Source organism: Sus scrofa, chromosome 4 (assembly GCF_054392235.1).
Source record: "Sus scrofa isolate SSC_HxYL_T2T_F1_AM1 chromosome 4, Sscrofa_HxYL_maternal_Yorkshire_Landrace_v2.0, whole genome shotgun sequence".
In the NCBI taxonomy this organism is placed as follows: domain Eukaryota; kingdom Metazoa; phylum Chordata; class Mammalia; order Artiodactyla; family Suidae; genus Sus; species Sus scrofa.
This window is the reverse complement of record NC_139386.1, coordinates 26786541-26811521: the sequence shown is the minus strand read 5'-3', so window position 1 is coordinate 26811521 and position 24981 is coordinate 26786541. Positions and strand designations below refer to the sequence as shown.

At 33.4% G+C, this 24981-nt stretch overlaps 1 long non-coding RNA gene across 3 annotated transcripts in view; it reads left to right on the top strand.

The window, feature by feature from the left end:
* LOC110260451 (uncharacterized) overlaps positions 1 to 24981 on the top strand; it is a 273349-nt gene that overhangs the window by 114291 nt on the left and 134077 nt on the right. For 2 of the 3 annotated variants that reach the window (XR_014842995.1, XR_014842994.1), the window contains exons 3-4: positions 16882 to 17006; positions 17725 to 17798. This is a non-coding gene — a long non-coding RNA (uncharacterized LOC110260451). Of the gene's footprint in view, positions 1 to 16881; positions 17007 to 17724; positions 19829 to 24981 lie in introns of those variants that run through there. The other variant, XR_002343761.2, reaches the window with a different exon arrangement.

Genomic DNA, 24981 nt, shown 5'->3' with positions numbered 1-24981 from the left:
TAAGTAAACAATACAAACAGTAGTACAATGCTTGAAATTTTCTGCCACCATCAATGGTTTAATAATAAATCTTGCCTTGAATTATCAAGTAAAGTCCTTGTACCACAGATAAATGTTTAAAATATAATAAAAATATCCTTTCCTTTTTCATCATAAAAATTAAAATATATGTCTAAGTATGTGTATATAATTTATGTCCTCATTTCTATTTGTTTTTAATTAGTTTCTTATTCCTAATATATTAGAAATCATATTTCTATTATTTTCAATATTCCAAATACTTGTTTTCAACAAATGCACACATGCATCAAACACCCAAATGTTTGCACATATTTTTTTTCAGAATATATATCTCAAATATTCTGAGCAATGAGTAATGAGCAAATACAAACTATTTATTAGCTTGAATACAAATATAACAAGAAATACCATGATGACATTAAATTGCAGAAGAGACAGTACTGTCAATAAATGTCTAACACAGAGTTCTATTATCACAATGGCATTCCATTCCTTTTGTAAGATGCAATTGCATACATTGAATTCATAGCAGAGATCTATATTTAAATAAAAGTTACCATATAATCTAAAATAAGAGCAATTGCCAGAAGGAAAGTTCGACATATTGTCTACACTTTTGTACATGAACTTTTAATGAGATTTCCTTGGGGGCATTACAGACATATTTTCTAAAATTTGTGAAGAATGCCCGGATAGGTGAATATGCATTTACCGTTATTGTGGAGGAAAATAAGATCACAACTATTTATATCTCTTGAAATTAAGAAAACCAAGTTAGTATCCTGAAACCACCTTAATATAGACAGAATATTTGTATTCTAATATAGCATCCATGCCTCAGTTTATTTCTTTATGAATTAGCTTAATATTTGCTTCATCGAACTGCCAAGATTCAAAACCTTAGCAGGAATTGAGCAGAGTTAATAATTTAGCTGTTCATTAAATATTTACTTTGAATTTCTTTCTTTCTGTTGTTTTTATTGTTTGTTGTCTTTCCCACCATTTGGAAAGAAGCAAGCTCCATTTTCTGAAGCTGAGGCTTGCCATACAATAAGAACCTGCCTGGTGGCTTTAAACCGTCATGTCCTCCTTCATCTTGCAAAGTTCACTTCAGTGACTCTCAGTCAGTGCCCATAGGAATTGCATTAGCAGCTTGCTAAATAGTCTGATATCTGGGTCTACCCACAGTTTACATTTTTAATAAGCATCCTAGATAACACCAATGCAGAAAATACTGCAGCTGGTCTTTAGAAAGAAGTCCTAGAACTTTTTCACTATGATGCAAGCCACAGTATATTGGAACAGAGAAAAACATTAAGAACTAAACTTGATAATATCAGGGAAGTCAGTGTGTATCTTCCTCAGGTTATAAAAATAATCATCCAATAGTAGAGATAATAGATCAAGCTTGAAAATAAAGGAAATCTTAAAGTATAAGTCCCATGTTGTACAGGAAAGCTCTGCCATCACTTGTATTACTAACTCTAATTTGGTCATTGTGTCAATTTTAATAGGAACAATGGTTGACATTTTAAAATTACCAGAGCAAATTATATCACTTACAATTTGTTTTCTAATTTGGAGGAATATCATTATACATTAACCAAACATCATTTGGAATTCTAATCACTTACAATCTCTACGAACAAAACTAAGTGTCGTGAAACCTACATGTAACCTATTTTATTAAAATAAGAACCCATTATTTGGTTATTTAATTGATTAATCTAATTGATAATTATGCTATTCAACATATATGTCATCAATATTGGAAAGTTAAGATACAAATAATAAAACCAGTACATAATAATGAAAAGTTTAAAGTTGTTAGAAAATTATTTTCATTAAAAAAAAAAAAAAAGGGTTCCTGCATGGCACAGTGTATTAAGAATCCAACTGCAGTGGGTCTGGTGCTGCAGAGGTGTGGGTTTGCTCCCCGGCACAGTAGGTTAAAGGACCCGGCATTGCCACATCTGTGGCTCGGGTCAGCTGCTCAGATTCAGTTCCTGCCCAAAAACTTCCATATGCCACAGGTGCAGCCACAAAAAGAAAAAAAAAAAAAAGTGTTCCCCAAAGGTGTATAGCATTTGAGTATGGGTTTTCATTTAAGAAGGAGATTGAAATAAATACACAAAAAATTCATGTTTCAATTAATGTGTAATTAAGTTTTTCTAAAAAAATGAATATATGATTGATTATACTTTAAATTTGAGATGCAATCTGAAACTTAGCATTTTCAGATTTCAAGCCCCACTAAGATTCCTTCTTAAGAAAAAGTAAACCATGTTCCTTAAAGACTCTTTTAATGTTTATTTAGATGAGATAGAGGACAATATAATTCTGATTTCCTACAGAGTCAAAACCTTTCACATTGTAGTTTTGCTTATGAATGAATAGTGGTTTACATTGCTATTGTATAATAATAATACCCTGGCTTTATGAAGTTAACCTACATAAAACAATACTATTTATTATGTCAATTTGTATAACATACACATTTAAGGATACTTTCTAGGAAACTAATGAATTATACACTATTACATTTTTTATAATTTTTTATATGTATAAAGCTAATGTATTTAAGAATTTCTAAGAAAGGAATAAACAACCCAGAGGGAGCAAATATTTTGGGGAGGGGAACACATTGCTTTATATTGGAGATGGCTTGATATATAATAAACCCACTTTAAATACTGGGCTTTTTCTATGAAAATTTTTAAATAAGTGTACAGTGTTTTAATTTTTATCAACTCCAACTAGAAGAAAACAATAGGGTCAAAAAACAATAAATGGTGCCTCACCCTTAACCTCAGATTTAGGGAGATGACAGGGATTAGTGGGTACTGGAGTAGAGATAATGAAGTGCCAGAAAAGGAACAAATGACTTGCATGTTGGTCTGATTGTCATTATGCAAGCATACAGGCTCTGTGTTGCCAGGTTCTGTTTTTCACAAGTTAAGCTAAACAAACAGAGTTTAAAATTAAAAATAAGTTGACATTGTTATTAACTGCTATTGAAAAATTGCCAAATGAAACAATGAAAGCTGATGGTGTATACCTCAAAATCATGTTATTTCGCCTCTATTGGACAAATTTATAAGCATCTTTGCAAATATTTTTCTCATCACACTCAGAACTTTATCACCATTTATTATTTTGAGGATCTCATACAAATCTTTGTCTCAGTTTTTAATTTGATATTGAATCTTAGTGATGTATAATGCCCATAAGAAAAAGAGGTGTTTTAAGTTAGTTAAAAAATACCCATACATGGCTGTGGAGAAAAGGGAACCCTCCTGCACTGTTGGTGGGAATGTAAACTGGTACAGCCACTATGGAGAACAGTTTGGAGATACCTTAGAAATCTATACATAGAACTTCCATATGACCCCGCAATCCCACTCTTGGGCATCTATACGGACAAAACTCTACTTAAAAGAGACACATGCACCCACATGTTCATTGCAGCACTATTCATAATAGCCAAGACATGGAAACAACCCAAATGTCCATCGACAGATGATTGGATTCGGAAGAAGTGGTATATATACACAATGGAATACTACTCAGCCATAAAAAAGGATGACATAATGCCATTTGCAGCAACATGGATGGAACTAGAGAATCTCATCCTGAGTGAAATGAGCCAGAAAGACAAAGGCAAATACCATATGATATCACTTATAACTGGAATCTAATATCCAGCACAAATGAACATCTCCTCAGAAAAGAAAATCATGGACTTGGAGAAGAGACTTGTGGCTGCATGATGGGAGGGAGAGGGAGTGGGAGGGATCGGGAGCTTGGGCTTATCAGACACAACTTAGAATAGATTTACAAGGAGATCCCGCTGAATAGCATTGAGAACTATGTCTAGATACTCATGTTGCAACAGAAGAAAGGGTGGGGGAAAACCTGTAGTTGTAATGTATACATGTAAGGATAACCTGACCCCCTTGCTGTACAGTGGGAAAATAAAAAAAAAAAAAAAGATGTGGTACATATACATGATGGAATATTACTCAGCCATTAAAAGGAAAGAAATAACGGCCAAAAAAAAAAAAAAATACCCATACATAAATGAAAGACAGTGAAAGACTACTGAGTGTAGGTTGCAGGTGTATAATCTTCTGAGGGCTTTTAAGCTTCTATCTAAGAGTCTGACCAAAAATACCTCAAATTTATACCATGGGTAAAAATAAGCATACACACACACACACACACACATATATACACACACACACATATATATATATATGCAATTATAAATACAATTCTGCTATGTAGTACAACATAAATGTGATGTAATATAAATTATTTTGTGAAATCAACTTATTAAGGCTTTAAAAATATAACAGGGGTCCCACCATGGCACAGCTGTTAATGAACCCGACTAGTATCCATGAGGACGCAGGTTTGATCCCTGGCCTTGTTCAGTGGGTTAAGAATCCAGCATTGCCGTGAGCTGTGGTATAGTTCATAGACACAGCTCAGATCCCACATTGCTGTGGCTATGATGTAGGCCAATAGCTGTAGCTCCGATTCCATTCCTGTCCTGGGATCCACCATATGCCACAGGTGCAGCCCTCAAAAGACAAAAAAATGTGTAACAGAGACATTTATAGTTTAGTATTATGTAATTATAGAAATTAGAGCACATATACATCACAATATTGAAAACATTTATATTGAGAAAGTTCTCTTGTGAGGCAGTAGTTTAAGAATTTGGCATTGTCACTGTGCAGCTCAGGTCACTGCTGAGGTGTGGGTTCTCTCCCTGGCCTGGAAAATTCCATATGCCACGAGTGTGGCCAAAAAAATAATAAAATGCTTATAATTATGTTGATAACTTTAATCTAAAATAAATACATAACACTAAATAAATTAATTAATTTCAGTAGTCCAAAGAACAACTTATTTATAAAAAGCCAGTGATATGCATAAGTAATGTCAAATTTATTGTTCCCAAAGAAATATAATGAGAGTAATATGTTACTACATTTGGTCTTTAATAAGTGAGGACTAGAATTTTCCAATTACAAAGGGTGAAATCACTTATATAAACAAATTCTTATCAGAACTTTGCAGAAGAGAATGTTTTTTCCCCTCTACTCATTAAAGTTTGTCATACTTTTATATTATAGTGTCTGATGAAATTTTATTGCAATGACAGAAATAATCATTTATTAAATAGAGGTCGAATTTGTATAAACTCATTCTTCCAAATTGCTGTTGTAACTTTGAATATTTCTTTTAATACACAGAGGAAGTATAATGAGAATGAGGACAAAAAGAATGTTAAAAATAACCATCAAAGAACCACCTAGTCATTGCAATATATTTGAAAGTTGTTCTCACATTGATGCTGAGTTTTGAAAAGAAACTCCCCACTCTGAGCACAGGAATAAAAAGTAAAATACTGAAATTAAATGTATTATAAGTGAATTAGAATACAGAAAATTAAGTGTTGAATTTGAAGGTAGGAGTTCCCATTGTAGTGCAGTGGGTTAAGAATCTGACTTCGGTGGCTCAGCTTGCTACAGAAGCATGAATTTGATCCCCACTCAGTCCAGTGGGTTAAAGGATCTGGCATTGCCACCGCTGAGTGTAGGTCAAAGCTATGGCTTGGACTAGATCCCAGGCTCAGGAACTTCCATATGCCACAGATGCAGCCATAAAATGAAATTTGAAGGTAGCATATTCTCTACCTTATTTTTAAGTAACCAAAGGGAAAATAATGCATGTACATGTAATATGCTTTCTTTTACAGTTTGGAGTTAATCATAATAAACCACCAAGTTATTTATGGCAATATAAAACTGCTAACATAATATCCCATCTTTTCTCATCTTTACATTCAGAACTGGTTTGTGAATGTGATAACAGAGTATAAACAAAATAAGGTAATTAAGAAGCCTTAGAAAGCAGGAAAATGAAAACAAATCAAGCTGTAGCTTAGTGTCCTATTCCTAGGGACTACTTACTGCTATGGATGTAAATGAAGCATTTTTATTTAATCAGATTTTAGGCAGAGGTTTTCCTCTCATTTGTTGTACATAAGCACAAGGGAAAATGATAAAGGAAAATGTACAACTATATCAAACTAAAAGTTCTGCACCAAAAAAAAAAAATAAATGAAAATGTAACCTATGGAATAGGAAACAATATTTACAAACTATCTATCTGGTAAAATGTTAATATCCCAAACATATAAGGAACTCATGCAACTCTATAGCCAAAAAAAAAAAATGAAAAAATTAGCAGAGGACTTGATAAGAAATTTTTCCGAAGACATGCAATTGCTTAGTAGGTACCAATAAGATGTTCAACATCCCTAAGCATAAGGGAAATGCAGATCAAAATCACAGTGAGATATTATCTCAAACTTGTTATAAAGGTTATTGTAGAAAGGACAAGAGGTAACAAATCCTGGTGAGGATGTGAAGGACAGGGAGCTCTGGTACACTGTTGGTTGGTTGGTTCAGCCCCTAAAGAAAACAGTATGGCAGTTCCTGAAAAATTAAAATAGAAGTACCATAATATCCAGCAGTGCCACTTCAGGGTATGTTTAGGGAAACAGTTTCCATCTATGGATGAAAGGATAAAGAAAGTGTGATATATATAATGAAATGTAATTCAGCCCTAAAAAAAGAAAGAACTCCTATCATCTTTTGCAACAACATGAATGGAACTTTGCATTATGTTAAGTGAAATAAGTCAGGTATAGCAAGACAAATACTTCATGATCTCATTCATATGTGAAATCTAAAAAAACAAACTCATAAAGAGACAAAGAACGGAATGATGTTTGCCAGGGGCTGAGGGGTAGGGAAAATGGTAGATGTTGTTCAACGTGTACAAACTTGGTTAAAATATGAGTAAGTTCTGGGGATCTAGTATATAGCATGGTGACTATAATTAATAGTGTATTGTGTACCTGGAGGTTGCTATGTTCTCACTATAACAGCAACAAAATAAAATGGCAATTAATTGAGGTAAAGAATGTGTTAACTAGGCTTATTGCTGTAAATGTCTTACAATATATACATGTCTTGTATCATCATACTGTGTACTTTTAACTTATCTTAACCATATCCCAGTAAAGCTGGGGAGGGAGCAGGAATCAAGGAGATGAACAGATATCTCACCAAATAAGATATCCAGATGGCAAGTAAGCATATGAAAAATGCTCTAAATATGTCATTAGGGAATTGCAAATTAAAACAATGAAATATCATTACACACCTATTAGAATGGCTAAAATCAAACTTGAACAATATCACATGCTATTGAGCATGTGGAGCAAGAGGAACTCTCTTCACTGATAGGAATGCAAAATGGTACAGCTACTTTGAAAGACAGTTTTTATGAAGCTAAACATACTGATATCATACGAATCATACTCAAACCCTGCAATTGTGCTTTTTGGAATTTACTCAAGTCTGTCAAAAGTTTATCCTCACAAAACGTGAATATAGATGTTTATGCAGATTTATTCATAATTGCCAAAACTTGGAAGCAACCAAGCATCTTCAGTAGGTGAATGGATAATTGTGATACATCCAGACAATGAAATAGTATTTATTCAGCACTAAAAAAATTAATTATCAAGATATGAAAGACATGGAAAAACCTTAAATGCATATTACTAAGTGAGAGAAGCCAATATGAGAAAGCTGTGATACTGTATGATTCCAACGATATGACTTTCTAGAAAAGACAAACTATAGGGAGAGTAAAAATATCATCAGATGCCAGTGATTGGGGGATAGAAAAGAATGAATAGTCAAAGAATGAATAAGGATGTATAGAATAGAGAGGATTTTTAGGGCAATGGAACTTCTCTATATGATACTTTAATAGTAGATAAATACCATTATTTATTTGTAAAAACCAGTAGAATATACAGCATCAAGAGTAAGCCCTAATATAATCATGTGTCAGTGTAGGTTAATGAATTATAACAAATATATCACTCTGGTGAAGGAAGTTGATTGCAGGGGAGGATATGCATGTGTAGGGACAGGTGGTATAATATGCATGTGTAGAGATCTGTACATTTTCTAAATTTTGCTGTGAACATAAAACTGCTCTAAAAAATAAAATCTACTTTAAAAATATGTGTCCAATGCAATATTTGGTATGACTATATTTTTCTTACTTCTTCTAAATGACATGCTTTTAGGAATCCTTTTCATATTTTTAACTGAGTACTTTTTATGTGTCTCTGAAAATAGCATGTGCTACTTGTAAATATTGGAATTTATTCAATTTTGTAGCTGTTTTCTATTGTATTTTTACGTTATACCTTGATGTCTTCATGGATGCATAACTCAAATATGTCAAGAAAATGTTTTTATTTGTGGCCTTATAAGTGACAGTAATTGCTCACCCCTTGAAACAATCTTCTGTGCCAGTTCATGAAAGTTTCCACAGTGAATATTTTGCATCTGTTATGTGAATTTTTTGTGAGGAAATGTTTCAAAATTGGGACAGAGGGAGGTCAAAAAACTTTTTTTTTCTTACCTTACTTTCCAAAACCATCACCCACAGAAACCACAAGCAAAGAAATTTATTTTAGTCCCAAAGTTAAGAATAATGGCTAAATATGAAGGCATTAGACAAGGAGCTTTAAATTGGAGAATATTTTGAAATAGATAAAGTCATCTATATAATAAGGCATACTGCTGTAGGGTAAAATGCATAATGTCAATTTTCAGATTCTTCTTCGGTATCTTGGGATTTTGAGCTATAGGCTTGAAATGTACAACTATTGTCAGAGGTCCCAAGCTCATAGAAAAAACAGAAATTTGATGGATGTTTTTCCAGCTCTTTTCATTTCCAAGGCAGGTAATTACATGAAATTGTAACAATCACTGTGGTGCTTTAGGATGAAATGCCTAAGCATAGCTATAATAGTTTGAACAGCATGTTACTACCATCCAGGAACTTGGCACTGCGTTTAGGTTAAACATTTTCTCATTAAAGTATTAACATTATGGGCATTACATACTATTCCTTCTCTGCAACTCACTTTCTTCATGCATATATTAGAGTTGTTAATAGTATTTCTTTCAAAGGAATATTGTCAAATCAAAGTCCTATACAGTTTTTAGAACAGTGTCAGCATAGTAAGTACTCAAAAATTAACTGTTGTTAACATTATTTTACTGCCTATTGCACTTACTAGTACTGCACTTGCTAGTAATGTTTTCCTTTACCACTTATTTTGAGAGATACTTTGAAAAAGTGTAAGACATTAAAAAGTTTGATAGCTCTCATTCTTTCTAAATAGCTGTCCATTCACAGAAATTGATAGCTCCAACACAGGTGGAAAGAGGGTAATTTAATTATAAGCTAAGCTATAGAAGAACTTTTTTGCATGTGCATTTTATTTTTACTTTCTTATTTTTTTTATTTCTGTTTTTTTAGGGCCACACCCATGGCATACAGAGGTTCCCAGGCTAGGGGTCTAATCAGAGCCGTAGCCTCTGGCCTACACCACAGCAACAGCAATGTGAGATCTGAGCTGTGTCTTGACCTACACCACAGCTCATGGCAACGCTGGATCCTCAACCCACTGAGCAAGGCCAGGGATTGAACCTACAACTTTATGGATGCTAGTCAGATTCATTTCCCCTGAGCCATGATGGGAACTCCTATTTTGTTATTTCTTACTTTCAGTAACATTAAAAAATAATATATTGCTCATTAGAAATGCTCAGCATATTTACTAAATTGTTAGTATTTTCTTTACAAATGATATTTATACTACAAAATATACATTCAAGATTTATGCAAGTGTTCTTAATTATTAATTTATTCACACTATTAAGAAGTTTCCCAAACATTGGCTGAGAACAGCTTAGAATATTTTGTTAATGAAAAGAACAATAGAAATGCTAGATGCATACTTATCTAATTTAAATGTCTTAAAGGGATCAGACTGTTAAGAGTCATGAAATTATGTCATTTGCACACTTTTAAGCATATTTTATAGTGATATATATCATTGTTACCCAAATGACTGAAGATTAACTTATTTAAATTACATTTAACTGCTATGACTTAAAATGAGTATTCCAAATAATTTACTTCTCTGTAATCTTGTATATTTCTGATGCCCTAAAAATATGATCACGTATCATGTACCTCATACGTATAGATTAATTGAGGTTTACAGTTATGAATTATAGAAAAGCATGCTAATGGAAATCAGGATATTTAAAATAAAAGAAAACACACAAGAAGTTATAAATATGTAGGTAAATATAAAGTATTGCTCTGTATCTTTTCAAAAACATCATCAATTCTTAAAAATGTAAAACATATCAAGAAGTTTAATAGGTCTCATTCTCTTTCTAAATAGCTGATCATTCACAGAAATTGATAAAAATCATCAAAATTATCAAAAGTTAATTGACAATTTAAATTTAAACAATGTATTTTTGGTATAAAAATATCTGAAGGCAGATTAAATATCTGAACGTGATAGCTGACAATATCTAATGTTCATTTTATTTAGATTTTTAACAATTTCATTGGCATATAATTTGTATACAATAGACTGTACATATTTAATATGTACAAACTAATGGGTTTTGAAACCATAATCAAGTAATTGAATATGTCAGTAATATAAATTATCACATGCCCTTTTGTAATACAGTTTTCTAGAATTTTATGTAAGTTGAGTCATGCATCATGTGCTCTTATGTTATTGTTGGTGGCAGTGGTCTGACTGCTTACACTCAGCAACTTACTTTGAGATCATAAATTTGTTGTGGGTACAAATAATCCTTTCCTTTTTATTTCTGAGTACTCTTCCATTATGCAGATATACCACAGTTTGATAATGGATTATCTGTTTATGGACATTTGGTTAGTTTCTAGTTTTTGGATACAATAAAGCAGTTATGAATACTCATGTACAAGGTTTTGTAGGAATACATGTCATAATTTCTTTTGAATAAATACCTAGGAAGAGAATGGCTGGGTCATATGGTAGGTGTGTTTTTAACTTTTTAAGAAATTGTTACATTTCCTCAGTGTTTGTATCATTTTACATTTCTAATAACAGGGAATGGGAAAGATACTCCACATCCTTGGAAGTTACAAATGGCCAGCCTTTGTAATTTACTACACACACACAGACACACCCATGGTATGCACTTATGTGCACACACACTCAGGAGTCTTCATATAAATGAGCAATATGTATATATCATCACTTATTTATCAAATTTTGATTTCAGTATTATTTATAGTTTTAGTTATATAGATATTCTACATATTTATGTTTAAGTATTTTATACTTTTTGGAATACTGGCAGATGATAATTTAAAATTTCAATTCCCAATTTCTCATTGCTCTTATATGTAAATGCAGTTGATGCATGTATATTGATACTGTATCCTGTAAATTGGCCTAAACTCACTTGATAGTTTTACTAGTTGTACTAGCTTTTTTTGTAGACTTATTATATTTTTTACTAAAACAGGCATTCCTCAACAACAACTCTTTTGACATTTGGGGCTGTAATTTGTTGTGTGAGGCTATCCTGTGCATTGTAGCATGTTAAACAGCATCCCTGGCCTCTATACAACTAACTAGTACCTCATTAGTTATGAAAATTAAAACTGTCTCCAGATATTGCCAAATGTCTCTAGTGGAAATTACCCTTAGTGGAAAACCACTGATATAGTTATTCATGTCATTTGTGAATATTTTTATTTGATATATTTTGGTTTTTCATTTGCTTGCCATACTGCATCAACAATAACTTCTATTCAATACTTTTATTGAATAGAAGCAGTGAAAATGAACATACTTGTATTTTTCTTGATCCTTTGGTGGACATATTTATCCTGGTTGAATTTTTTTATGTTAAACAACCTTACATTAGTGGGATAAACTATGTTCATAATGCATTGTCCATTTTATTTATAGCTAGACTTGATTAGCAAAAACTTTAGTTTAAAATTTTTACATTTATGTTCATGAGAGGTAATAATGTGTATTTTTCTTTTCTCGCAGTGTCTTATTTAGTGATAAAGTAATGCTGACTTCATAGACTAAGTTGGAACGTATTCTTTCCTTTTCATGTTTTGAGTAAATTTTCTGTGGGATTGTTTGATATTTGGCAGACTTTACCAGTGAAACCACATGAGCCAAGAATTTTATTTGTAGGAAGACTAATAAGTACAAATTTAATTTGTTTAATAAATATCAAGATACTCAGATTGTCCATTTCTTCCAGAATGACTGGTAATTTTGCCTGTAAGGGAATTTGTCTGTTTTCACATTTTATAAAATTATTGACATGTGGTTGTTTATAATAGTTTCTTATTATTTCATATAGGCTGAACCTTTGTTTCCTCCCCAAATTTATATGTTGAAAACTAACTCCTAATATTATGGTATTTGGGGATAGCGCCTTTGAAAGGTGATTAGGCCATGAGGACTCTGCCTTTACAAAACATTATCCCCCCTATAAAAATGATCCCGAGAGCTTTCTTGCCCTTCCATCATGTGAAGTCAGCCGTTTATGAACCAAAAAGTAGCTGTCACCAAACATTGAATCTGCTGGCTCTTTGATCTTGGAATTCCCAACGTCTAGAACTGTGAAAAATAAATTTCTGTTGTTTATAAGCCTCTCAGTCCAGCATATTTTCCTATAGCAGCCTGAAATAAGATATGCTTTTAACAACTATGGAAACTAGAGTCACATCTTTGATTCCTTATATTGGTAATTTTTGTTTACTGACTTTTTCCTTCTCAATCTGACCATGAGTTTTCAATTTTATTGATTTTTTAATTTTTTATAATTGATTTTTAGACTTTCTCTTCTCTATTGAAATAATTTCTGATCTTTGTCATTTGCCTTCTATTTAATTTAGGCTAAATTTACTCTTCTTTTTTCGTTTATGCTGTAAGTTAAAGTTATTGGTATGACACTGTGTTTTGTTTTGTTTTTTTTTTTCTGTAGTATGACATTTACTGCTGTAAAACTTCCCACTACAACATTCCTTAGTGGAATTCTCACGTTTTTTTCTTGTTTTTCATTTTCATTCAATTCAAATTTATTTCTAATTTTTTATGTCATGTTTGCATTCATTCAATACACATATTCTCTAATTTCCTTTTTAATGTATTTTTTGATTCATGAATTATTTTGAAGTTATTAACTGGTTTAAAATTACTTGGAAATTTTCCAGAAATCATTCTGTTATTCTAATAAAACTCCATTTTAGTCATAGGACATACTCTATATGACTTAAAGCATTTTAACTTTTTTCAAGATTTGTTTTAAAGCCCAGAATATGGTCTCTTTTAGTAAATACAAAGATTGTACACTTAAAAGAATACATTCTTTGATGGGGGTATACATGTTATTTTAGGTCAAGTTGGTTGATAATATTATTTAATTCATGTATGCTATTATTTTTTGTTTTGCCTCACTGGTTTAAAAAATTCAAAAAGGAATGTTGAAATTGCTAAGTCTGTTTTCAAGTGTCCATTCTTTACTTTTATCCTATTTATAACTTTATATTTTTATTACTCAATGAATTTATTACATTCATAGTTGTACAATGATCATCACAATCCAGTTTTGTAGTATTTCCATCCCACACCCCGAGTGCATCCCCCCAACCCCAAACCTCTCTCTTTTGGAAACCATAATTTTTTCAAAGTCTGTGAGTCAGTATCTGTTCTGCAAAGAAGTTCATTGTGTCCTTTTTTCAGATTCCATATTAAGTGATAGCATTTGATGTTGGTGTCTCATTGTATGACTGTCTTCACTTAACATCATAATTTCTATTTCCATCCATGTTGCTAAAAATGCCATTATCTTGTTCCTTTTAATGGCTGAGTAATATTCTGTTGTGTATATATGTGCCACTTCTTCTTGATCCATTCCTCTGTCAATGGACATTGAGGTGTTTCCATGTCTTGGCTATTGCAAAGAGTGCTGCAATGAACACTGGAGTACATGTGTCTTTTTGAGTCATGGTTTTCTCTGGATAGATGCCCAGGAGTGGGATTGCTGGGTCAAATAGTAGTTCTATTTTTAGTTTCCTGAGGAATCTCCATGCTGTTTTCCACAGTGGTTACACCAATTTACAATCCCAGCAACAGTGTAGTAGGGTTCCTTTTTCTCCACACTCTGTCCAGCACTTATTGTTTGTAGACTTTTGGATGATGGCCATTCTGGCTGGTGTAAGGTGGTACCTCATCATGGTTTTGATTTACATTTCTCTAATAATGAGTGATGTTGAACATCTTTGAGCATCCATGAGGATGCAGGTTCGATCCCTGGCCTAGCTCAGTGGGTTAAGGATCTGGAATTTCCATGAGCTGTGGTGTAGGTCACAGATGCAGCTCAGATCCTGAATTGCCGTGGCTGTGGCATAGGCCAGAAGCTATAGCTCTGATTCAACCCCTAGCCTGGGAACCTCCATATGCTGTGGGAACAGCCCTAAAAAAAAAAAAAATTACTGTTGGGCAAGGCTGTGATGTTGAACTTATTATTGCTGCATCTTTAACCTACTACTACACCACCAATTACATGCTCTTTGTCAAAGCCTCCTGATCTCTCTGTCAAAGTATTTACATACAGGATAGTTTGAATGATACTCAACAAAGTTTTGGGCCAGTTGTCTTTCGGTTAGATGAATTACAGACTGTATGCACATAACTGTGTCCCTAGGTCCACACCCAGAATTCAGGAGTGAATGTTTATTGACTCCTGTTTTGTTCAATGGAGACAAACTTTCCGAAGACGTTAGGGAATTTCTCTCTTCTCTCTCTTTTTTTCTCATTTTATTTGTTAGGATCTTTTTTTTCCACTGTACAGCATGGGAACCAAGTTACACATACATGTATACATACATTTTCCTCCCATTGTTGTGTTGCAATGTAAGTATCTAGACATAGTTCTCAATGCTACATGGCAGGATCTCATTGTAAATCCATTCCAAGAGCAATAGTTTGCATCCGTTAACCCCAAGCTCCCAATTCCTCCCACTCCCTACCTCTCCCTGCTGGCAGCCACAAGTCTATTCTCCAAGTCTATGATTTTCTTTTCTATGGAAACATTCATTTGTGCTGTATATCAGATTCCAGTTATAAGTGATATCATATGGTATTTGTCTTTCTCTTTCTGACTTATTTCACTCAGGATGAGAATCTCTAGTCCCATCCATGTTGCTGCAAGTGGCATGATTTTGTTCTTTTTTTATGGATGAGTAGTATGCCATTGTGTATATGTACCACATCTTCCTAATCTAAACATATTGATGGATATTTGGGTTGTTTCCATGTCTTGGCTATTGTGAATAGTGCTACAATGAACATGCGGGTGCATGTGTCTTTTTCAAGGAAAGTTTTGTCTGGATATATGCCCAAGAGTGGGATTGCTGGGTCATATGGTAGTTCTGTGAGTTCTAACATACCTCCATACTGTTTTCCAACATACCTCCATACTGTTTTCCATAGTGGTTGTACTAGCTTATGTTCCTACCACAGTGTAGGAGGGTTCCTTTTTCTCCACACCACCTCCAGCATTTGTTATTTGTGGACATATTAATGATGGCCATTCTGACTGGTGTGAGGAGGTATCTCGAGGTAGTTTTGATTTGCATTTCTCTAATATCGGGGATACTGAGCATTTATTCATGTGCTTGTTGGCCATCTGTATATCTTCCTTGGAGCAATGTTGATTCAGGTCTTTTGCCCATTTTTCCATTGGGTGGTTGGCTTTTTTGCTGTTGACTCGTATAAGTTGCTTGTATATTTTAGAGATTAAGCCCTTGTCGGTTGCATCATTTCAAACTATTTTCTCCCATTGTGTAAGTTGTCTTTTTGTTTTCTTTTTGGTTTCCTTTGCTGTGCAAAAGCCTGTCAGTTTGATTAGGTCCCATTGGTTTATTTTTGCTCTTATTTCTGTTGCCTTGGGAGACTGACCTGAGAAAATACTTGTAAGGTTGATGTCAGAGAATGTTTTGCCTACATTCTCTTCCAGGAGTTTAATGGTGTCTTGTCTTATATTTAAGTCTTTCAGCCATTTTGAGATTTTTTCTTATAGTATTTCCCTCAGGCCTTTCCTTTTCATTCCTAAAGGCCATAATTTTATAATAAAAATGAAAATTAACTAACCCTTTTCTTTTAATTCACATATTAAAAGTCTCCTTTTCCTCTCATCAATGTTGATGCCTCTGACAATTGTGAACCAAGAATGTCACCTGTCATAAACAAAGAATGGTGCTGCAATCAAGCCATTAGCCACCATAGCCACCTCCAGTAATGCAACCAGAGAGGGACTCATAATGGGAAAAAAAAAATAGGATATTGGCCCTGGATAGCTAAGGTGCATATCAAAGGAACAATTTCAGTGAACACAGACTCTTGCATCTTCCCAACCATAGAGAAGCACTAAATTAATTAACTTCAGATGTCTGGTTTTCTTTGATTAACAGTAATCTTTTGATGTTCTGACTACCTGGGTTTTTTGGCAAAAACTCCTACATATCCTGGCTCCTACCTTACCCTTTTGAAGTAGTCCATCAAAATATCTGAGACGCTACCTCCTGTACTTGAAGTTTTCAGAAACTCCACTTAATAAACCATAATTCTCAACTTTTAAGCTGTGCATTTTTTTTTCAGTCAACATCATCTAGGGGAGAAGTCAAAGGAATAAGAGAAAGCACTAAGATTAATATTCAAACTCCAAAAAATAGTTTTGGGATCTAGTGAGTGAATATTGGTGACACATTTGGTTTGGATTTAGCAGCATGTATAATCAGTCTCTTCACTGTACAGTAAAGTGATTACTAACCATTCTTAATTCTGGCTTCTAGGAATCTTCCTCATCCATTTTGTGGATACACCACATCTATAACCTTAAAAAAGAGGTGGGCTTTGGCACCACATACTAGAAGGACGAGGTACGAAAAAGGAGAAACAAAATTTGAAATGAACACAGGTAGGAGACAGTTGGTAGAAAAAGTTGCCAAGCATAATATGAAATATTTAATTCTCATTGATGCCTACTTAAAATAGAAGTTCTCACCCATTAGGAATTTATACTGTGGTATATAAAATTATAAACATAGTATCTATTTATTTTTCCTGTTTGATGGCATAGCTTGATATTAAAATGGTCAGCATCTATGTGTTTCTTGGGCATACAAATTAAAGTGCCCTCTGTGAATTATCGTTCTCATATCTCTTTAAGAAATTAACATTATAGAATTGTGATATGAAAACACAGAGGATTCATCAAATACAGAGAAAATACTATAGAATAGTTCAAGCAGTTAATAATATTGTGTTATTTTTCTGTATTTTGTGGTGTTCCTAGAATTATGTTTTTAAAATATTATTTGTTATGGTTGCTTATTCTAAATTAGTATTGACTTTACTATATAATTTGTTTTTGATATTTTTATATTTTATATTCTTTAAAACAGTCTCAAAATACCTGATTCTATTCTGTGTGGCAAAAGCTTACACAAATAGGGAAGTGTTAGAACATGATATTTAAAAGCTAATGCAAAGCCAGATTCTATTGGACTTTAGGCTGTAGGAATAAATTGAAATCGTAAAAAAAAAGAGTCATGGGTTCCTATGTGAAGAATAACTTAGGGAGAGGCAATAAGCATAGAATCAGATACCAGTTGGAATTTTATTTTATTATTCAGGCTTAAGGTGGTGGTGACCTGATCCAGAACTTCATGATAAGGCTGGAAAGATGTTGAAAGCTTGGAGAAGAGAGGTAAATAAAATACTATAAGCAAACAAGGAGGTTTTTGTTTTTTTAAATATATTAACTGTTGGTAATACAGAGAGAGGACACATTTTATAGAGCTCATGCATATTTATCTCCAGGCTCTGGGTAGATTGTTTCTTCATTACAAATACAGGATAGAATAAAACTTAAAGAGACATTTATGGTTTGTGTAATACATATAATAGGATAAACCATCAAAGGTGAAGAGAGGAAAAAGCCTAAATTAGTTCAGAGCCATAGAAGTGCAAAGGTAGGGTACAAGAAGTAGGGTATGTTCAACAGTACCAAATTATACTGAGATATTGAGATAGATGAAGACAGATATGTTCAATGGATTTAAAAATAGGGTTACTTTGACAAGAATGCATTTGCTATTCTGGAGGAGTTAGTGCCTTTTGTTACTTAGAGTGGTCTTGAGGAGATGGTCCTCTATAAGTGAGGCTGTCAGAGTTCCCATAATGGCTCAGCAGTTAATGAACCCAACTAGCATCTATGAGTATTTGGGTTCAATCCCTGGCCTTGCTCAGTGGGTTAAGGATCCAATATTCCCATGAGCTGTGGAGTAGGTCACAGGTTTGGCTCGGATCCCATGTTGCTGTGGCTGTGAAGTAGGCCAGCAGCTGTAGCTCTGATTTAGCACCTGGCCTAGGAACACCAGATGCCACAAGTATAGCCCTAAAATGAAAAAAAAAAAATAGAAAGAAAAGAAAAAAAAATGCTGTCAAGAAGTATTTATCGAGGGTGAGCAGAGAAGCAGGAGTCTGGACTGAAATATGATGTTTAAAAAGAAGTAGGTGAGGGTGTGATTCTAGGCTATCTTTATAAGAATAGAGAAATCCATTTATCTTGAAAATAAACAATGGAAACTGACAGTTTGTTGAAAGAAGGGAGAGAACACTACCAAATGGCTAATTGATGAATGTTTTAAACAATGCTGACTTAATAATTCAGGTATAAATAGTTTATTTGGGAAGTGCAGATACACTAGTAGGTCAATGGAAAATCGAAATTGGAAAAAGAAAGAAGCTAAAAAAGTTGTGTTATCAAGCTAACTAGCAGCATGAGAAATAGTATAGAATATATATGTTATTCTATCTGAAAGATAGGAATTTGTTCTAAAACTATTTGAGAGCTTCTCCCAGTTGTGAATTCCCAGTTCTGATGGCATCTAGTAGCCTTCCCTGGAGAAAGCCCTGGGGCAAAATGAGAGATAGTGGCAGCTGGAAGTTGTCCAGGATAGTAGAATTGTTTAGGCTAAGGGCTGTAGATGGAGCACCTACGGCATCACCCAAGTCAAGATATAGATACAAGTTATAAAACTGAATATTCTAAATAGTATATTAAAGGACATGTTTCTACTTAAGAAGGTAAGTGTTACTTTTTTTATCTAACAAGTTATCTCATTTGAACAATTTTAAAGTAATTATTATAGTGATCAAAACACATGAAAACTGTCATATTTAAATTGTTTCCCTCGGTTGAATGTTTGGACAAAATAGATTGCAGAATGAACACATTGGTTATTCATATAAACTAAGAAATAATTTGACATTCACTTTAGAATTAGTTATGGGATGACATGTGCAATTTATTAAATAAGTTTTGTCATTTCTCCTGATGTAATTACCTGATGTTGAGGCTACAGATGATAAAACTATAAGAAATGAGAAAACTTCCTTTGTTACTGTTTAAATAATTTTTAAAACTTTAAAACAGAATGACTCAAATTGTTCTTTAGTCACAAATGCTTAAACAGGAGAAATGTTTATGTGGAAACCATTTTATAAAGGCTAGCATTTGGGAAAAGAATACAATGATTAAATTCACAGTAAGCTTATGAAAGGTTTTGCCTAGAGTAAAACAGTCAACTAACTCAATTTGGAGATTATATAAAAGAGGTGAAAACTACCATTTTATTTATTTATTTAGTTAGTTAGTTGGTTATGTCTTTTTTAGGGCCTCACCTGGGGCATGGGGAAGTTCCCAGGCTCGGGGGTCTATCTAGAGCTGTAGCTGCTGGCCTACACCACAGCCACAGCAGCACCAGATCTGAGCCACATCTGTGGCCTACACCACAGCTAATAGCAATTTGCAGCAATGCTCAATCCTTAACCTACTAAGCAAGGCCAGGATTGAACCTGCGTCCTCATGGATACTATCTGGGTTCCTTACTGCTGAGCCATAAGAGGAACTCCCTTAATTAGGTCAGTCCACTGGAAATGTTACAGTGCTTCTTTAAAGTCTTATATCACAGTCCCAGTTGGTGGTTGATGATTCTGACAAGTTGTGATGTTATCTACTTAAGAAAGCCCAGAGCTTTCAAGCTGTTCTACAACAATGATTTTCTGAAGTGCTTGATATGAGTATAAGGTTTTATTCTAATAATGCGATCTTGAAACTCTGACACTCTTGTAGTCTTAGAAGAGAATATGACAGGCCAAGGGCCCACTGAGAATCACATTGTTTAAAGTGTTAAGTATTCTTGGAAAAAATGGAGACTGTATAGATGAATATAGATTTCTAGGAATCACTTCCATACATTTTACTAAAAAAGAAAATATTTCTCATTGAAAATAATATATTTTCTTTTTGTTAATTTCATTTTTTTATTAGAGTGTAGTTGATTTACAGTGTTGTATCAATTTCTGCTGTACAGCATAGAGACCCAGTCATATATATATGTATATTCTTTTTCTCATGCTGTATTCCATCATGTTCTATCCCAAGAGATTGGATATAGTTCCATATGCTGTAGGGACCTCATTGCTTATCCATTCTAAATGTAAAAGTTTGCATCTACCAACCCCAACTTCTTGTACATCCCACTTCTTCCCCTCTCCCCCTTGGCAACCACAAGTCTGTTCTCCATGTGCGTGAGTCCGTTTCTGTTTTGTAGGTAGGATCATTTGTGCCATATTTTAGATTCCACATATAAGCGATATCATAACGGTATTTGGAAAGTAATATATTTTGACATAAATTGTACTCTATCGCTCTTATTTACTAGTATGATACGGAAACAACTAAGATATGATGCTACAGATATAAGCATTCTACAAACACCTAAAATTTTGTAAATTCATTTTTGCTTATAGGACATCTTTTTTAACTTAATATTTTGTTTAAATAATAAATTACATCCCTCCCCACAAAACTAGCAGTTATGAAGAAATAAGAAATAATAGTTTACTCCTTAGAAAAGTGCAAAAATGTAGAAATTGTCTTGATTGCACACGTGTGAAGGAATGGCTGAAAGCTGAGACTAGGTGTTATGGATTTCAAGGCTGATTAAGAAAAAGAAATGACCATGAAAAGACAGCATTGCATAGTGGGTTTACTGAGTGGGGACTCTATGAATCAGAGAGCCCTGAAGGACAGCAACAGTTTGGGGTCTTTTCTAGTTATGTAGTCTCTCTTTTCCATGGCTAGCAGATGTTGGGTAGAGTTTCACATGGTATGGAGAGCAGGCAAGCTCTAAATGACTTATTCCTGATTGGGCTGAATTTAAAGAAGTTAGGTGATTAAGAATTTGAGTTTTGTGCTGGTGGCTGTTGAGCTAGTGATCTTAACCTGCTATGAAGAAGTAAACAACATAGGGGCCAATTAACGGGTGCTAGTTTTGGTCCATTTATATAACGATCCATTCCTTGGCTCCATGTTGTTTTACATACAACTCTGTGGGGGTAATTCCTTGGACATGACTATTTGTCTTTCCTTTCATTGTTGTGTGGTATCCCATACATATACTTTTCCTCTTGCCCAGGGAGACTATTAGAGGAGTTTGTTTGGCATTGAAAACTTGCAGTTAGTGTGGTTTTTTAGGGACAACTGCTTGGGGAATTTTGCTACTCAATAAAAATCTATTGGAATTTTGAGCAAAACCCAAGTACAAGAAATGTTGTCCAAGGATGGACAAGGGGAGCTTATGGCAGAGGAAGCCATTTCCCTTTCTTACAGGTCTACTAGGTTCCCACTGTTACCTATATTCTCCATGTTCCTATGAAGGTAAGTTAATGTGTCTTAGAGCAATTCTAGTAGGTGCTAACAAAGGTGTAGAACATTACAGTCAAAGAAACTTGGATGTTATCTGCCTTGTTTCAGATTTAGGTTATAGGCTTATCCCACTGTTGCCCATACATTTGTGTGTGATTAGCCTCTGCATTTTGTTATTGGATATCAGCATTTAGGGACATAAGCTCATCTTGATAGATGAGGTTTATGGGGGAAACTGGCCAAGGGAAAGGTACTATGCTGAATGTATTAATATCAGATTGGAAATACCCTATGTTTCAGCTATGCAGTATAGTAGCCATATGTGACTATTGAGTAGTTGAAATAAGACTAGTGTCACTGAGAAACTGGATTTTAATTATCTTTATTTTTAACAAAGTTTTATTTTAAAATAGTTTTGTATTTAGAGAAAAAATCACAAGGATAGTAGAGAAATAGTCTATAAAATTTTCACTCAGTTTGCCTTGTACTTACATTGTTATATTTATCACAACTAAGAAATCTACTATGGTTTTTAACCTCCATATTTTTTTCAAATTTTATTTGTTTTCCCTTAATATCCTTTTCTGTTCTAGGATCTCAGTCAATATGCATTTCAATTAGTCACAATGTGTCTTTATTGTCAGTCTGTCCTTCTTTCTCATGACCATGACAGTTTTGAGGAGTGTTTATTAGACATTATGTAAAATATCCTTCAATTTGGGGTTTTCTGATATTTTTCTTAAGCTTAGATCTGCCATGGGTTTCCTCATCACATTATATCAGCAATGCATGCTATCAGTATGACTTAGAAGTAGCAATGTTAACCTTGGTGAAAGCATTAATAATCATCCAGTTAAGGTGGTATTAGCAGGTATCTGCAATATAAGATGTTTTTATCCTTTTCATATTCTGTTTTTGAGAAGCAAGTTACTGAGGGGAGTTCACTCCCCCTGGTAGGGGATGTGAGTATTTGAGGATTAAGCTCCATCCCCTGGAGGGATTTAGATCTAAATAAAGCATTATAATTTATTTAACAAGTAAATTATTTTTTCCTTTTTTATCTATTTATTTATTACACTATTCATTTATATCAATATGGTCTCCTTCATGGATATTTACTTTATACTAATGAGTCAGGAATATTTATTTTAAATATAAAGTATAAATAAATAATATAAATTTATATCATATATATTTATATTATATATATATAACTTATATATGTATGTATATGTGTATATGGGTGTGTGTCTGTGTATGTGTGTAAAATTTCTGATTTTCCAGAAAATGGGAATCGTGTTGTTACTTCTGTCCTTTTCATGCCTTTCCTTTATGATGCTTCAGGCTAACTCTGCTATACAGTGAACGTGAGAGTGAGGATATCTCTTTGAGATCCTGATTTTAGTTCTTTTGGACATATACACAGAAGTGAGAGTATACAGTAGTTCTATTTTAAATTTTTTGAGGAACCTCAAAATTGTTTTCCATATCAACTATAACATTTTATATTCCTACCAATAATGTAGAGGGTTTCAATTTCTCCACAATCTTGCCAACACTTTTTACCTTTTGATTTTTTTAATAATAGTTACCCTAACAGGGATAAGGTATCTCATTTTTATTTTGATCTGTTGTTTTGATTTGCATTTCCCTGATGGTTAGTAATGTTGAACATCTTTCATATACTTATTGACGACCATTTGTATGTCTTCTTTGGAAAAATGCCTATTCAAGTCCTTTGTCCATGATTTGGTCAGTGTGTTTTTTCTTACTATTGAGTTGTAAGAATTCCTTATGTATTTCAGAACTTAACTGTCAGATATATGGTTGCAAAATTTTTCTTACTTTTAGTAAGATGCCTTTTCGCTCTGTTGATTGTTTCTCTTGCTGTGCAGCTTTTTAGTTTAATGCCATTCACCTTGACTGTTTTTGCTTTAATTACCCCTTCTTTAGTGTCATATCCAAAAAAACTTCATTGCAGGAATTTCCATGTTGTCTTGGCAAGTTAAGAATCTGGCATTGTCATCACTATGGCCTGGTTGGATCCCTGGCCAGGGAACTTCTGTGTGCCGTGAGCACAGAGGAGAAAAAAAAAAAAAGACAAAATTGTTTCAAAGACCAATGTCAAGAATGTTTTTTCTTGTATTTTCTTTTGGTGGATTTATGGTTCAGGTCTTATGTTTAATCATTTGAATTGATTTTTAAACCTTTTGAAATAAAGGTTCAATTTCATTCTTCTGCATTTGCATCCAGTTTTCCTAACACCATTTATTGAAGAGATTAAATCCTTTCCCATTGTATATTATTAGTAACCTTGCTGAAGATCAACTGATTGTGAATGTGCAGATTTATTTCTGGGGTTGGGGATGGGGAACTGAAATCTTCTTCTCCGCTAAGATGCAGTACCCACTGTCACCACTTCTATTTAATGTTGTCCTGGAAGTTTTAGTGAGAGCAAGTAGACAAGAAATAGAAATAAAAGACATCCAAATTGGAAAGGAAGAAGTAAATGTATCTCCATTTGCAGATGACATGATAAGATATGTAAAAATCTTGATTTATTCATCACACATAATTCTTTTTATACATTACTGGATTTAACTTGCTAACATTTTTAATAAATTTTGCACAGAAGTTTATGGGCAATATTGGTTTGGAGGGAGTTTTTCTGGTACTGTTTTGTCTAGTTTTGGTATTAGGGTGATGACAGACTCAAAAAATGCAGTGGGAAATATTCCTTTTCCTTTTATTTTTTATTTTTTGAAAATATTGTGTAAACATGATATTAATCCTACTTTAAATGCTGAGTAAAAATTGGGGGGCCTGAAATTTTCTTTTGGGGGTAGCATTTTTATTAGGGATAATTTCAGTGGCTATGACATGTTGATTTTATTCAAGATTTCCAAAATATAAATCCATATTTTTCTGTGTTTTATCCTATTTTTGTTTATTTCTTTTTTGAGAAGTCAGCTGTCAAGATATATTTTTCCTTTGAATACAATTTAGCAAATATTTTCATTATTGAATTTTTCTAAATACTGTTTTACCTACTTCCCAAAACATATACTCTTATTTTCCTAAAATTAACTATATTTCCTGATTAATATTTAATACACTAATTCATTATAATGTATTTAGCTATTCTTAGTGTCCATGTTTTGGAAGGAAAGATTCC